Genomic DNA, 15413 nt, shown 5'->3' with positions numbered 1-15413 from the left:
CTGTGTCATTAGTGAATAATTAATAAGGCAGATGAACCAGCGACAATAAAACCCAGGGTCTCTTGTGCTGCATCTGCTTCAGCCACTGAACACGAGCAAGTTGGAGACCTGGCTGGTGCGCAGCTCTGAAGTGACCCCACGAGCAGGGAGTTATCACTTCCTTGCTGCAGAACGTGCCTCTGATCGATGGCAAAGCATGTCAGAACAGGATTTGACCCTTAGGAAATCATTAAGCTGTAAATTCTCGACGTGACAGGCTGGTGTAGTGCTGGTCTTCTGTTTCATGTCAAAGACTGTGCAGTCTCCTTCGTTAGAGGGTCAATAATTGGCTCAATGGGCTGTAATCGCTCACCCCTTGCAGTCATGGTCTGGAGGTGGAGGTGTAGCCTGGCCTCACACAGCCCTGCTACGCTCCAGCAAAGCATATCCTAGCCTTGAGCATCACTTGGCTGCTGGAGGGGCCACATCTGGATCATGGATCAGCAGTGGGGGCAGGTATCAATCCTAGAAGTGATGGATGGATGCCCAGTCCCATGGCCTGTCTCAAGGGATGGTTCCTGCTCCCCGTTCCCAGGCATCCAGTGGCTTTTCTGGCTCCTCTGTTTATCTGTGTGATGGCAAGGGCCTTGCAGATCGCTTTGGTGATGCTTTTGAAAGCAGTTGTGTTGCAGAGTGAGACCGCAGTGCTACAAAGAGTTGCAAACCTCTTCAGACAGCCCTGGTTTGGACAATTTGCTTAGCTAATGACTGAGATAGAAACCTTTCTGGCAGTACAGCAGGATGTTATCTTTAAGGAGAGATGGGAGCTGCGTTGTGCATAGACCCTGGGTGGTCACGCTGTGGAGCCAAAGGAAGGGCTAGAAAAAGCAATCCACTTGCCTTCTGCCTGTGGGCCAATGTGAGCAATGTTTTCGTGTTGTGAACTGTTGGGCTTGTATAAATCACTAACTATTGCTAGTACCTTTGCAGTACCATCAGAGGGGATGGGAGTGCTCTCCCATGTATGATCCCCTTGATTTCAGCTGAGGCAGTTCTTAGCTGTACTATTAAATTAGGACAATTAAAAACAGCATATTGTCTGCACCTTCCATCTCTGACACAACCTCAGCACAGACCCTGTCTGCAGTTGTGTTTTTGACAGTAACAAGACGCTCTGGAACTCGGGATTCGGGGACTTTCTGTTCTCCTGCCCTTGCGCTTAATGAAAACAGGGTTTGTTCTATAAAGAAGAGATGTTTGTGAGTTCGTTTCAGCTCAGTTCAAACCAGGGGATCCAGAGGCAGGAACCAAAGCTCACATTTGTGGGAAAACCTGAGGAGGGGAAAGGAAAAGGTTAGGAAAAGAAAAATCCTTCTCATTTCCAAAGAAGGTGTTCTGAGCAGGAGAGAGAAAAAGCAAATGACCTGACAAGGTTCTTCTAAAGAGGAAGAATAGCAGAAAGTGCTGGGTAAATTCCCATTGATCTTTCACTCAGATTCCCCATATCCTTGATGTTTTGCCTATTTGATATTTCCTTTCGCTGTCATAGGTAATAACTGAGTGGAAACAATCATTTCTAAATAACTGCCTGTGATTCTTCTATTGTAGTGATTAATGCTGAATAATTATTAGCTCTGCTGCATATTGTATGGATAGATATGATGCGAGGAACTAGCTGTCAGCCGCTGGCACCTGCGCTCTAGAATGATGCTGCGCGGTCCCTATGGATGGTGCCTATAGGTGGAGCTCTTGTCCTCGCTCAGCTCAGCTGCTGCTCTAAGCCAGTCCTAACGGGCGATCAGAGGCCAGGGATGGGCTTTTCTCAACTCAGTGGCTTATCCTAAATGGGCACAAGAGAAAAAGGCTATTTCCCCACTTTAGGAAGTCGAGAAGAGCAGAATCTATTTTATCACCCTGGGAATGGCAAATGCAGTGCAAGTACTGATGTTGGGTCTTGCTGCATCTGTGGGCACCAAGAGAAGTGCCAGAGGCAGTGTATGAAGCCGGGTTGTCCAGGACTTTGTGCGAATACGAAGGGCTGATGCTTGGAGGATAGAAAGGCTCGTTGCTTCTCATGGCTCAGACAGATTCATGACCCCTGCGCTCTGAAGCCAGGGCGTTTATCAAAGATGAGGACAGAGAGAAATTGTGCATACACAGGCTAGAAACAGAGAGCAATCTTTCACCGGTGCTTTGCTTCACCAGCTGCTTAAAGACTGCTTTGTCATCTGCAGTCCAGATCCTGCCCTGCGGAACAGGAGTGCTCAGCAAAGAGTCCTGTGGCACAGGAAATGGGGATGAGAAGTTGCTTGCTGAGAGTTTGAAGAGGCTTTAGAGCCCCTCTTCCCTGCTTGGCCAGCGGTTGTTGAGCTCCTGGTTTGCTTCATGGGGAAGCTCTGAGCTCTCTGGGAGATGGGATGAGGGCAGTGCCAGGGGTCTGTTTGGCAAAGCCATGGGTGTGTGTTGGTGACCCCATTGCCAAAGAACCCAGGCAGGTCCTGGTTGTGTATCCCAAAACCCTTCCTGCCCCAGCTTGGATGCGTACAGGGGCTGTCAGACATAGGCTGATATTTGCTCTCCTCATTTAGTTTGTGGGTTTGTGCATAAATATGCATGTGTGCAGAGATTGTGTGGAGCTCTGCGGGCACAGGATTGCACTTACGTGCATGTGCATCTCTATGCATTTGTCACCGTGTGTATTTGATTGAACTAGTGGCAGGTTTGTCCTTCTGTTATGGCTCCAGACTTCGATTCCAGGATTATGCCTATCACCTTTCCAGGAGAAGGTGACTGCAAATACCCACATAAGGGGGGAAATTTAGATTGTGTATTAGGAAAAATGTATGTCCTTGTGAGGGTGCTGAGGCGCTGGCACAGGGTGCACAGAGGAGCTGTGGCTGCCCCATCCCTGGCAGTGCTCAAGGCCAGGTTGGACACAGGGGCTTGGAGCAGCTGCTCCAGTGGAAGGGGTCCCTGCCCCTGGCAGGGGTTGGAGCTGGAGGAGCTTTAAGGTCCCTTCCAACCCAAACCACTCTGGGTTCCGTGATTTCTCCAGGAGCTGTTTCAACAAGGAGCTTGCTGATATTTAAAGCACAGAGACACCTCCTCAGCCCAGCAGCACATCCATCACCTGAGCAAACCCAGGTGAATCTCCACCTGTTTTGTTTCACTCCCCACATGCTGAAACAGCCCTTTGCTCATGTGCCCTGTGCATGAGCTACTCCACAGGTCTTGGGGCTGCTCCCCAGCTGAGCAGTCCTGTAATGAGCTTGTGGTGGACTCTGTATAGGAACATAATTGACCATTAATTAACAGAAGGCAGGATGCAAGAGGAGAGAAATGGTTGTTGGGATGCTCTGACTGCCTCATATGGACTTTGCAAAAGGAGAAACAGCATTAGTGGGATGTGCATTTAACCAAGGATGGTATTTGTAATCGGGTTTAGTATCATTCACTGTGAATGCACAGCACAGTAAGTATATTAGAGACAGTGAAAGAGAAACGCTTGCTAAGGAACCAGTGCTGCCATCCACTGAGTGTCTTCTGTTTCCTCGCCTGAGCTAAAGAGCTGCAACCTGTGTGTCTTCCCAGGATATCAGAATCCCCACTCTGGAGCTTCCAGAGAAGTTGAGGGGATGCTTTCCATGGGATGTGGAGGGAACTTTGCCTGTGCCCCACAGATGGTTACACAGGCACTATTGGAAAAGAAATCCTTTTCTGAAGGATGGTGAATGTGATGAGGATGGGGAGAGAGACACAGGCACTGGGCTCCCTGGAGAGGGGCAGCACAGGCACTGGTTTACAGCCCTCCTGGAGGGGAAAAGCACAAGATCCAGAGCACAGTGGGATGCAGAGACATTCGTTGCCTGCTGGACCCCACACAAGAGGCTGCTGAACCCTGTACACAAGGCAGGCAGCAAAACTTAAAAGCAGCTGTGTCTTCCCCTCTCCAAACCTGCTCTTGGGTCAGTTTAGTCAGTTGGGTTTATTGTGGCAGAGGCCCAGGATTCAGGCTGTAATTTTCTCTCTCAAATATTGCAATGTGTAGTAAAAAAATCCTTGACAGGAGATTGAAGGCAGCAATCCATCATGTTATTGATTCCCTCCACCAGTTGGGCTCCTCAGAAGTGCTCCTGTGCTGCAGTGTTGGGGGATGTTTAGCTGGACCATGGTGCTGCTGGGATTTTGGGGCCACACTGTCCTAGTGGATCTGGTTCTGCCTCCCTATTCTCTGGCATTCCCAGGCCCTGGCCGGTAACCAGTGTGGCTCTGGGGTGGTTGGAGATGTCTCCTCACTTTAGGTACCCTAACAGCTTCCAGGTATTTTTCCAACACTTGAGTGAGGCCAGGTAAGGGCTCTGTGCTGAGCTGCTCCATCCCAAGGAGGGATCCTTTGGATCCCAACAGCGGGTGGTCACTGGGCTCCTTGTCCCAGCTGACTGTGGCCTCTGTGGTTGGTCTTGGACAGCTTTTGGCGAGCCAGGAGGTGTGAGGGTTGGTGGCTTCAGACATTGCAGCACACGTACAACTTTTGCTCTGCTGTAGGTGACGTGTTCTTGGCACAAAGCTGAGCTGCCAGCTCGATTGGCATTGACAAATGGGGAAACTGAGGCACGGAGCGCTTAGGGGTCAGTGTCCGCACCAGACCCTGTGGGGAAGGGATTGGGGGGGGGAGAGAAGGAAGGCTCCATTCCCCTCCCTCCCAGCGCTGATGAAAGGCTGCAGCCCACCAAGTGCAGGAGCCTTTCGGAGGGCGCAGGTGCGGGAGCCGCTGACTCGCTCAGCGCGGCCGGGGGTGCGCAGCCGTCGAGGTGAGTGCGGCAGCCCCGTTCCCGCTGGGCTCCGGGGCTTTGTTCCCTTGCGGTGCCGCGGATCCCGGTGCTCCCCACGGCCGAGGCTGGGGAAGGGTTAAACGTGGCTCGGGGGCGGCGCGGCGGCAGCGGGAGCGCGGCGGGGAGCGCGCCCGGGCTCGGCGGCGGGCGGATGCCGGCGCGGCGGACGGGAGCCGGGGCTGGAACCGGGGCTCGCCGCCGTGCTCGGGCAGCGGCTGCGCAGGGATGAGCGGGCGGCGGAGCTGAGCCGAGCCCAGCCGGGGGAGTAACGGGCACCCGGCCCTGGATTTCCATGGTGTCGGCAGCCGGGTGGATTACCCCGCCGTGAGCCGGGCGGCACCGGAGCTGCGAGGGCTGGTGAGTGAGCGGCCGGGGCTACGGAGCGTCCCCGGGACTGCGGCTCCCTCGGGCATCCCCGTGCCCGGTCCGGGAGGAGGAGGTCGGGGCTCGTTCTTCCGTCCCCAGCCCTGAACTGACCACGGGCTCTTCCCCGAAGCGGGAGGTACCGGAGGCTGCAGCCCGAGGGTGATGCGCGGCGGCACCGGCCCTGCCGCGGTACCGGGTGAGCCGGGGAGGTTCTGCCGAGGGGAGGCTGGAGGGATGCCCCTGAGCTCCCCGTGCCCGGTCACCAGCCGCCCCCTCTTCCCCCGGTGCCGTTTTGTGCCCGGGCACAGGCTGTAGCGGGGATGGATGTGCTCGTTAATTCCGTTGTCATTCGTTACCGCTCAGTCACGGTCTGGAGCAGTCAATGCACCAGAATCAACTCATTTCCATAAAAAGTTACGGTTGGCAAAGAGGGGCTGAAAATACCTGGAATATGGGGGGAAAATATCCCCGTGAACACTTCCCTAAACCCTCACAAGACCCTTTAGGAAAGGGGATGTGGGGAAGGAAGGGAATACAGCCGTGCTCCCTTCAGGGGAATCCTTACTTCCGTGTGATGGTGAGTTTCCCCAGCCCTGGAGCTGATGGATGGTGTGTTGAGCTGAAGCTGCTCTGTGTGAGCATCGGAGGGGCCACACTGTGACCTCCCGTTGTGACCTCCCTGGATGTCACCTCCCGTTGTGACCTCCGTGACATTACGGGCTTTATCTCCCTTTAAGCTGTGGCCAATGCTTTCACCTTCCCGTAGGTGAAGTGAATGATGCTCAATTAATCTGTGCTCTAAAGGGTATCAGAAAGTCAATAGGTTAATATTAATTGAGGTGAATATTAAGTGGTAGAGAAAAATACCTTTGTACATTGGTGACCAACGGTTCAAGGGACTGGCTTGGGGGTGAAAGAATGTGAAGTTTGCAGAGTATCATGATGAGAAAACCTGCTGCTGACAGGGGTTCCCTGTTGTTTGCTGAGCACTTGATGCTATGCTGGTGGCTTGAATGTGTTTAATAGATGGCAGCTGACTCGGGAGATGGTCTTGTCTCTCATTCTTTGGATGGCTTCATTGATACGGTGTCTAAAAGTTAAATCAAATGACCTACTTTAGAGCTGAAAGACAGATGCCTTGGAAGAAATCTGTGCTGTCTTCAGAGCAGCTGTTCAGCTTCTTTCCTTTAGCACAGAAGTGTCGGATCCTTTAAAACACATTGGTTTTTTAGTCTTTATTGCTGTCCTTTTGCCATTTGTTGTCACTTTGAGGACGTTCAAAGCTTAAAGTGGTATTTTGGGGTGGTGCAGGGAACCAGTTAAAACAGCTTTGATTTAAGAAACTTGGTGCAAGTGATGAGTAACGTGAACGTACAACTGTTGCGAAATGGCTTATCTAGCAAACCAGTCATCTTCCTCAACTCTTCTAACCATATCCACAGCACTTGTTGTAAGAAGATAAAATAACCCAATTTACTCTTCACTGACTTTATGGTGTTGTTGGATGTAATTAATTGTGGTGTTTCCCCCCCCCCCCCCCAGCTTATAACAAGTTTGTGTGGTGGAAACAGGTAACAGATGCTACATAAGATCTACACAGCATCCACCAAGATGATAGAAACAGTGCTTCCCAATGCTCGTGCGATGCTGGCTCTTGTTCTTGGTGTTAACCCTGAGCCTCCCCTCCCTCTGAGCAGAAGGGATCTTGAGCTGGATGCAAAAGGGAACGCATGGATCCCGGTGGGCTGAGGCAGCCTGGAGAAGAGGGGTCTGCTGCTGCCCTGTGCTCTTTAACTCTCTTCAGCAAATTGCATTAGTATGTGACAAATTGGCTTGCAAAGCAACTAAATGGAAATGACATTTGGAGCCGTTTGCTGGGCAGACCCTGTGGTGTCTTGGGGAAACCTGTGATTTGTAGCATCTTCCCAAGATCTCCACTTTAACTGCCTCTACAAGGCTTTCCAGAACTTACTCCAGGAACTCCTGTTGCAGCTAAATGTGGGAGTCTGGAGCGTGTCTTGGAATAATTGCCCAAGAGCTAGGGTGAGATGTGGGTGCAGACTGTCTCATGGTGTAGGCAGCTTGTGTGAGAAACTGGAGTAGGAAAGGAAGCAAAAGGTAATATTCATGGGGCAGGAAGGCTTAAGGGAAGCTTATATGAAGTATTGAATCAGGAAAGAGAGCACAAGCTAATACTTACAGGGCAAGAAGACTTAAGGTAGGAGCTTATATGAAGAACTGAAGTAGGAAAGAGAGCAAAAGCTAATATTCATGGGGCAAGAAGGCTTAAAGGGGAAAGCTGTGCTCGCCATTGGGCACTAACCCAGTGTGTCCCTGTGGGAGCTGCATCTTTGAAGCACCTTTTGTTCAGCTGTGGTTGTTTCGGTGGCTCTGAGGAGCAGGCTGCGTGGTACCACACCAGGAACGTGTACACCTGCCTGCTCACCCTGCTCCTTGGAGCAGCCACGCATCTGTTTGAACACAGCAATGATCAAGCTGCTTTAATTGGCCCCTCTGCAGCTTGAACAATAAATATGCAACGTGGGGAGAGTGCCCCCCTCTCCTGCCCGGCACTGAGGCTGTCATTTCTGATGGGGGAAGTGTGTGTGCTCTCCTCTCGCTTCATCCCTGCACGCTCGGGCACCGCGCTCGCTCCCGCTCCAGCGTGTGAAAGCTGCATCCCCATCTGTGTTTGGCATCCTTAAGAAGGGAGGGGGTGAAGAAACGCTGAACCTGAGCACGCAGTGCTCCTGAGACAGGCCCCTTCACATTTCTAAACACTCTTGATTATTCAGCTAATCTTTATTTCATGGGCCTGTTACAAGAAACACAAACGGGGGAGAAAGTAGAAGGCGGTGACACATTTAAAATACACAAGAAAAGTGCTGGCAGGAATATAATCGTTCTTATTCCAGCCATATGAAATATTTATGGGCCTAAGTTGTGGCAAGATTCTTTGCTCCCCCCCCCTTCTCTCCTCCCACCTAACTCCAAGATGTTTATCCCAGTAAAATAGAAGCTGTGGCAGAGCCCTGTCCCCATGCACAGCCAGACCCAGTGTCCGTCTGTCCATCCCTGGGCAGAGGAGCACAGAGCTGTGGCCAAGCTGCCCATCTCGCAGGGGGAGCAGAGCCTTGTGTTACAGTCTGTTAACTCAAGATAATCCAGAAGCATCCCCTCGGAGAGCCTGTGAAAAGCCCCCTTTGAGGTGCCCGTGTTTGGTAGGAGCCTGCGGCTCCCCCAGGGCATTCTGCTATTAATTCATTAGATCTGAGGGATTTTTTTCCTCTCTTCCCTCTCCCCTCTTTCTCTTTCCCCCCCTTTCTCTCGCTGGCAATTCAAACAGTGATGAATGGACAAAAATCCCTCAAGGGAAACATTTTTTCACTTAGTTACAAAGATTTCATGGCTAATTAGAGTAAATGTGGTTTTTAGAGTGTTAATCTCTTAACCAGCTTGGCTAGGAGGCCACCGCCACAACAGCAAAAGGGAGGGCAAGGGGGGACCAAGGGGGAAAAGGTGCCATCGAGTTCTTCCTGGGGCTGAGCCACAAGCGCCGATGGCTGGATCTGATGTGTCTGTATCACCAAGAGCATCCCATGTGTGACCCCCTCAGCTCTATCAGGTGCCCACCTCCCTTCCCAGGGCACAGCTCAGAGCAAGGGCACGGCCTGGCTGGGTGAGGCGTGAAGGTGGTTTGGTCTGAGGAGGCCACGAGCTCTTTTGTCTGCAGAAGTGGTGCAGAGGGAGCCTCCGGGATGCAAACCAATGCAGGAACAAAAGCAGAATTGAGGGCAGTGTTGCTGTCCTTGGGCAGCAGCGGCGGCTGCCATGGGCTTGTGTTCGTGTTCGTGCCCTGCAGTGGTTCAGTGCTGGAGGTGGGCTATGGGTGCACCTGATGGGTGCTTCTGGCTGTGTCCCCATGTGCCACTGCAACCAGAGTGGCCACGACACCTCCAGCCTGTGCTCTGCAGCGAGCGCCCAGGCTTGCTGGTGAGGTCCAGGTCTGGGTAGCACCTCATGGCCAAAGGCAGATGTTTTGCTGATGGAAGTCATCCTCTCTTTGCTGCTGTGAAGGGGATTTATCCTTGATGTCTGCTGTTGTCTTCCTCTCTCTTCCCATCTGTGCTGCCTCCCGGCGTTTGCCTTTTCCAGCGTGGTTTTAACTTCATTCCAAATGGCTCTGGCCAAACGGGATGGGGAATTCCTGAGCTGCAGCCCACCCCTCAGCCTGGGCAGCGGGGCTGGCCGGTGGCTGATGCGAAGCTCCGGAGGAGATGGGAGTGGGATGTGGGCTTGAAATTCCTCCTTATCCCACTAGAGGGGATCCTCTGGATCAGGCTGACAGAGCCCAACTGAAAATGAACATAAACCCGGCAACTGGCAAAGCTGCTCCTAGATGATGCAGCCTCTGGCTGCTGCGTGAGCCCTCGGAGGGGCTACGGGTCTGACCCCTGCTTCTGCATTTAGGGGTGGGGGCAGGAGGAGTTTGGTGCTTTTTGGACATTCCTGCTCATTATCCAGGAATCTGTGGCTCCTGTGCTCACTGTGCCCTGAGCACAAGCACTGGGAGCTGCTCAGGTTGGGGTGAGGCTCTAATAGGACTTAACCAGAAAGCACAAGTTTACCAGACACCCAGTGCAGTGCATGTCAGTGATGTCCCTGATCTGCTGCATGTTCTCTGCTGGGGTTTGCCTCCCAGTTATGATCCATCTGTGTGTTTCAGAGGGGCTGAGTGATGCTGTCAGCCTCAGGCTGGATATGGGGCTGCAAGGTGGGGGGGCTGCCAGGGACAGGGTGCTGGGAAAGAGGTGCCCTCCCCTCCGTTATCGGGTAGAGCCCATCTCGTGTTTCTCACTGTAATCGCTGCTTCTGTTTGGGTGATTTCCAGCTGGGAGGTGGTGATGGGGAGGGGGGCAATGAAAAGCAAGATAAATGTATCGTATTATGAAAATTTAATCCTGCTTTGCCTGGGCTAAAATTGCATTGAGAGCAGGAGATAAAGAGCATCAGAGTCACGTTATAAAATGTCCAGATCAGCTCCAAAGACAGAGTGATAGTGAGCGTGGGAGAGCCCTGCCAAGCCAGGGCCTCTGCTGTGCCAGGGCAGCAGCAAGTGCTGGACAGGGGACCAGACCTGGCTCCGTGCTGGGAGGCACACTCGAACCCATCTCTCCACTTGGCACAGGACATGGTGCTTCCAAGAAACAGAGGTCCTCTGGGGACGTTTTGGGAGCAAGCTGATGCACTTCCCTGCTGGCTCCCTGCACTGTGTGCCTTGCCTCCCGGGAGTTCCATAAATACCATGGTGCGGAGGGATGGCCCTGCTGTGTGATGGGCTCCTGTCTGGAGGAAGATGTCCCTGCTGTGTGATGGGCTCCTGTCTGGAGGAAGATGTCCCGGAGTGCAGGAGACCTGGCTGCTGCCTACCCCAGCCATTCCCTCTGCCTCTCCAATGGGGTGGATGACAGCAATAGAGGGAAGAACCCAGAGCCCATCCCCAGGCATGTTTCATGGCTGTCTGGAGCCGTCCGCATGTTGTGCTTGGTGTGGCAGCAGCTTCCCAGGCAGGATCGTCCCTCGCAGCCCTTTTCCTGCCCCAACCCAGCTTCATGAAAGTGAAAGGTGACGTCTGAGTAAATATTACCCTGACCTCTCCCCTCGCCGGCTCCTGCCGCCGCCGCTGCTCTCGCAGGGCCCATTAACGGAGCCGCCGGCTGAGCCGGGCTCGGAGCACGGGGGGGGGGGGCTCAGCACCGCAGCACGGTCCCGGCACCTCGCGCTGGGTCCCGCACGGGAAGGGCAGTCTCCTTCCTGGCTGCTGCCGAGGCTGAGCCTCCTCCCGAGTGTGGTGAGTGGATGTGGAGCAGCTTGGGCTCGGTGGGAGCAGTGTGGGCTCTCCCGGTGGGTGCTGGTGGTTTGTAATACCAGAGCTGCGCTCACAGTCCAGTGGCCACTGGTGCTGGTGGGAGCAAAGGGAGGTGCTGGTTTAAGGTGCTGAAGCCTCTATGGGAACAGTTACATCAGCACAAATCGTTGTGAGCAGGAGGCTGTTCAGAGGAGTGGGCACAGACAGAAAGAGCTGAGCATGGACCCGGACTCTGCTTCCCTGTGGTGACTTGGAAGGGCTGAACCAGCGGCTTCCACCTTCTGTGACCTTAATTCAAGCATGGGAGTACCAGGATGTGGGGGATAGGAAGCCCTTGGGGTGCACAGGGGAATCTTACTTCATTTTCCCGTTGAAGGGATGGTTGGGGATAGTCCATGGAGAGGCCGTTCCCTGCCTACATCAGGGAATGTTAAAGGAACGGCTTATTTTCCTTTCAGCTCCTGGCTTAACAGCAGTTTAAGACCAGACAGTTCAGTTCCCGCAGCAGCTCAGTGTCAGGCTCCGGAGCCCCCTTTCCCTGTCCCATCTCTCGGGAAGCTGCACGGCACTGGGGAAAACAGGAAACCTCTTGGGCAGTGCTGGGCTGCTCCTCACTGCTCTGCCGCCCGTGACGCGCGCCGGGAAGGAAGCACATCCAGCACAGCCGGGCCAGGAGCTGCCGTCAGACCCTGACTCAGCGTGGAATAAGTTCCTCGTGTTATTCCAGGCTCGGGGAGCTTGGGAACCAGCACCTCCCGGAGAGGTTGATGTGCTGTTTCCTCCATAGCACTTCCATGGCAGCGGTAAGAGCAAGCTCATAGCGATCCCTCGTGTGCGGCGTGGTGTGGTGGAGGAAGCTGGGCATCCAGCGAGCAAAGGGCAGAAAGCTGTAGGTGTTAGAGGGGTTTTCCACTTGTGTTTGTTAACCTGGGAGCGAGCTCCCAAAACTGAGTTTGAGCTTTGAGGTTTTGGGATTAATTATACCTAAACCAAGGCTTTGGGTTCTTTTTCTTTGCTTCCTGGTTGCTGTGCTGTCAGAGTTTGCCTTGTCAAGGTTTACTTTATGGCCCAGAGGGGCTGGTTTTGCTCCCATGAGTGGGAAGCTGAGGTTCTGGGAATCGGCTGTTGGAAAAGCAGGTGCTGTGATGAATGGCTGTGCAGGTTTGAAACCTGTCATAGTACTGAAATGGGCAATTTCCCACTTTTTGGAGGCTATTACGAAAGCAATAGTGTGGCAGACCCCAGTGGGCTGATGGCTTGCCCAGGTAGCCAGATTGGAGGGATTCACGTGTAGCCAGTTCATGTGAAGAGCTTTGTTCCCTGTGGCTGGATAGATTTATTGATGTCAGAGCAGAGAAATGGTAAGTTGGCTGCTTAACAGGGATGTTACAGTTCAACTCCATAAAACACACAGGCTGTCTCCTTTACTCATTCATTTGCCAAGTCCCCAAAATGTGGCAGTGACAGGAGCAGAGGATGGAGCACTGCTCTCATGGTCATATTTCCTGCCTGTGCTGGTTTATGTCACAGCCTGTAATGTTATTCAAACAAAAAAAGCCTGTGAATTTCCTTTTGATTCTTAATGGAAGTGCGAAGAGGTGGGGTGGGGAGGAAGCAGGAGCATGCCTGAGGTTTCCGAACCGCCTCAATTATTCCTATGATAAAGATTTGTCATCTCCACTGAAGCTAAACCAGGGGAGCTCCTGCCCTTGGGGTGTCAAGAGGGGCTGAGTAGGGTTGGGGTGCTGCTGCTCTGACTGTGTAACAGGAGTACAGTTTGATCCTGGCAGCAAACCTGGACTTGGAGTAAGCTGATGCTGGTTCTGTGTGATGTGAGGGATGCTGTGTGTGATTCTGTGTACTCTGAGCATCCTGGTTAGCCCAGGCTTTGACGAGGAGTGACTGTGTGGATGTAATGGACACGTCCTTTATCAAAACCCACGTGGGCACAAGAGAGCGCTGGTTTATCAATGTACCTGTTCCACTGCTGGCCCCTAAGCGTGTCTTCTGCTGTTTTCCTTTTATTAAGTGTCAGTGCTGAAGGTAGGGCACAAGTGAAAACAAAGATGCCCAAATCTCTTCTTTCATTCAGGCACTGACTCTGGGAGATGTAGGGCAGCCAGAAAGGCAGGACTGCCTGGAGAGGGCTGGTTTTTCTTCAGGGTTCTTCAAAATCACTTTGTTGTGTATTGAGCGCTTCCCAAAGATGCTGCTTATGTACTTAGAGGCTGGGGGGGAAATGAGCTCGTCCCAGTTAGCAAACTGGGAGTAAGAGCTTCTCAAAGTGTACCCTGGATTGAGAAATGTTTCGGTTTGCCCTAAAGCTTCAAAAACTTCTGACCTTTGATGTCTGCCCCTCTGTATTTCCAAATCAATTTAACATGATGGAGGCATCATCTGTTGTGTTGTAGAAGCTGGAAGGGCCGGATGAAAAGCATCCCCAGTAAGTAATCAGTTTGGCTGAGAGATGATGCAGCAGCAAAAGGTTCACTGCAGACTATTCCTCTCCAAGTTGCGAAGTTCTCTCTGCTGCTCACAAGGAGTTAATTGCAGCAGCAGTGATGAGCCCTTCTCTCATCAGTGGGCTCTGGTGTCTTTGGCTCCACTGGCTGGCGAGGAGCTTTATGGAGCAGGAATTGTGTTAAAAGCCCATTTGGTGGTAACAAGTTTCAACTGCCTTTAAAATCTCATAGCAACCAAGGAGTATGAGCAAGCACTCCAGGGTTCACTGGAAGAAAGAGGCAGGAGCCCCTTTGCTTGTCCACTGGGATATAATAAGGTGCCGGTACAAGTGCTTATGCAACTTGGCTTTTCAAGGCATAAATTGTGCGACAGGGCAAATCTGTTCCATCGGTTCCAGCAAATAAATTCTGTGACAGGGAAATGGCCACAACTTGGGAAGTGCTAGAACAGATTCTGGGGGAGAAACCAAAGCCAGAGGCTCTCTGAAGGACTTCCAGGGATGTTGTTTAACTTGTTCTGAAAATAAGCTCAGGATACTGGATGCTGGGAGATGTCACCTCAGGAGTGATGGGATGGGTGGGATTGGACTGACTTGGCAGGTGGAGTTGGCCTCTTTGCAGTGTGAGTTCAGCATGGTTTTTAACCATTCATTTCCTTGCAGACTTGTCCAAAATGTCAGTCCCATTCTTGATGTCAGTAAAGGTCCATTCTCCTTGGGTGTGAGTCCTGCTGGCACAGGGCTTTGGGCAGCTCACCTTCCCCACCAGCCTGCTTTCACACTGTCCTCTCTATGAGCTGCAAAGGCCCATTGAAAACTAAACCATATTGGCTTAATTTCCTTCTCCTTCCAAGATTGAAAGAAAGGGTTTTACCACAAACAGTGTAAATTTTAACGTGACATAAAGCAAAATACTGACTCATTCGTTCATCCCCGACAATTCTTGTTACGTTCTCTGTGAGTTTCCATTATCAACATGACACTTTGCCAGACTATCTGCTTTAGCCATCTTGTTACTGAAGAGGATATATTATTAATTTTCTTGTCATTTAGTTTTTCTCATATACATGGTGTCATTTGGTTAAGAGTGTTATGAATCTTAATGTAAGTCAGTTGGGCTTTGCTCCTGCCATCTAAAAAGACAATGGAAGCAGCACTGAAATGATCCTGGGAAATGCATCAGTTTGCTGCAGAGCTGCATGGGAACTCCAATTTGGGAGTTGCTTTTGACAAAGCATCTCAACCCTGTTGTCTCAGTGGAAGTGCAGCTGTACCTCATCTCCCTCCTAGATCCTCCGTATGTTTTAGGGAATCAAGGGGATTTCGTTACCAGTTCTTCAGCCATCAGCCCCTCAGTGATGACTCTGGTTGGGGTGATGAGGAGGTGCTGGTCCATATGGATCACTAGTGCTGGACCACACTTGGGTGCCCCAGTGCTTCTCCAGGTGGTGGGAGCAGCAGGGATGGGACCTGGGCCAGGGTGCTCTGGCTTCCATGGAGGAGTGTTGAATTAAAGCGGGTGTGAGGAGCTCTCCAAACAGGCAGGCTTGCTGCATTCCTGTGAAATATGGCCTCACAAGTCCTTGAAGGATTTATTGTTTTCCAGGCACTGCTGGATCCAGTCCGATAGCCTGGATATAGGAAGGAAATGACTCAGTTGCTCTACAGACAAGTGCAGCTTTGAAATTCAAAGAGGCAGGAGACAGCTGAGAGGCTCCAACTCACTCCCATCGGGAGCTGGGTCCCTGTGTGTCTGTTATTCCTTGTGCACAGCACTTGGGGCTTGCAGTGGGTGGGAGGGAGGAGGCTCTGCTGGATCACACCATGATCCAGCCGATGCCTCCGAACCCTGCGGTGTGAGGAGAGCGGGTGATGGTGAATGCAGCCCAGGGGCCAGAGGAGGGGT

This window comes from Melopsittacus undulatus, chromosome 16 (genome assembly GCF_012275295.1).
Source record: "Melopsittacus undulatus isolate bMelUnd1 chromosome 16, bMelUnd1.mat.Z, whole genome shotgun sequence".
In the NCBI taxonomy this organism is placed as follows: Eukaryota; Metazoa; Chordata; class Aves; order Psittaciformes; family Psittaculidae; genus Melopsittacus; species Melopsittacus undulatus.
This window is presented reverse-complemented; position numbering follows the sequence as displayed.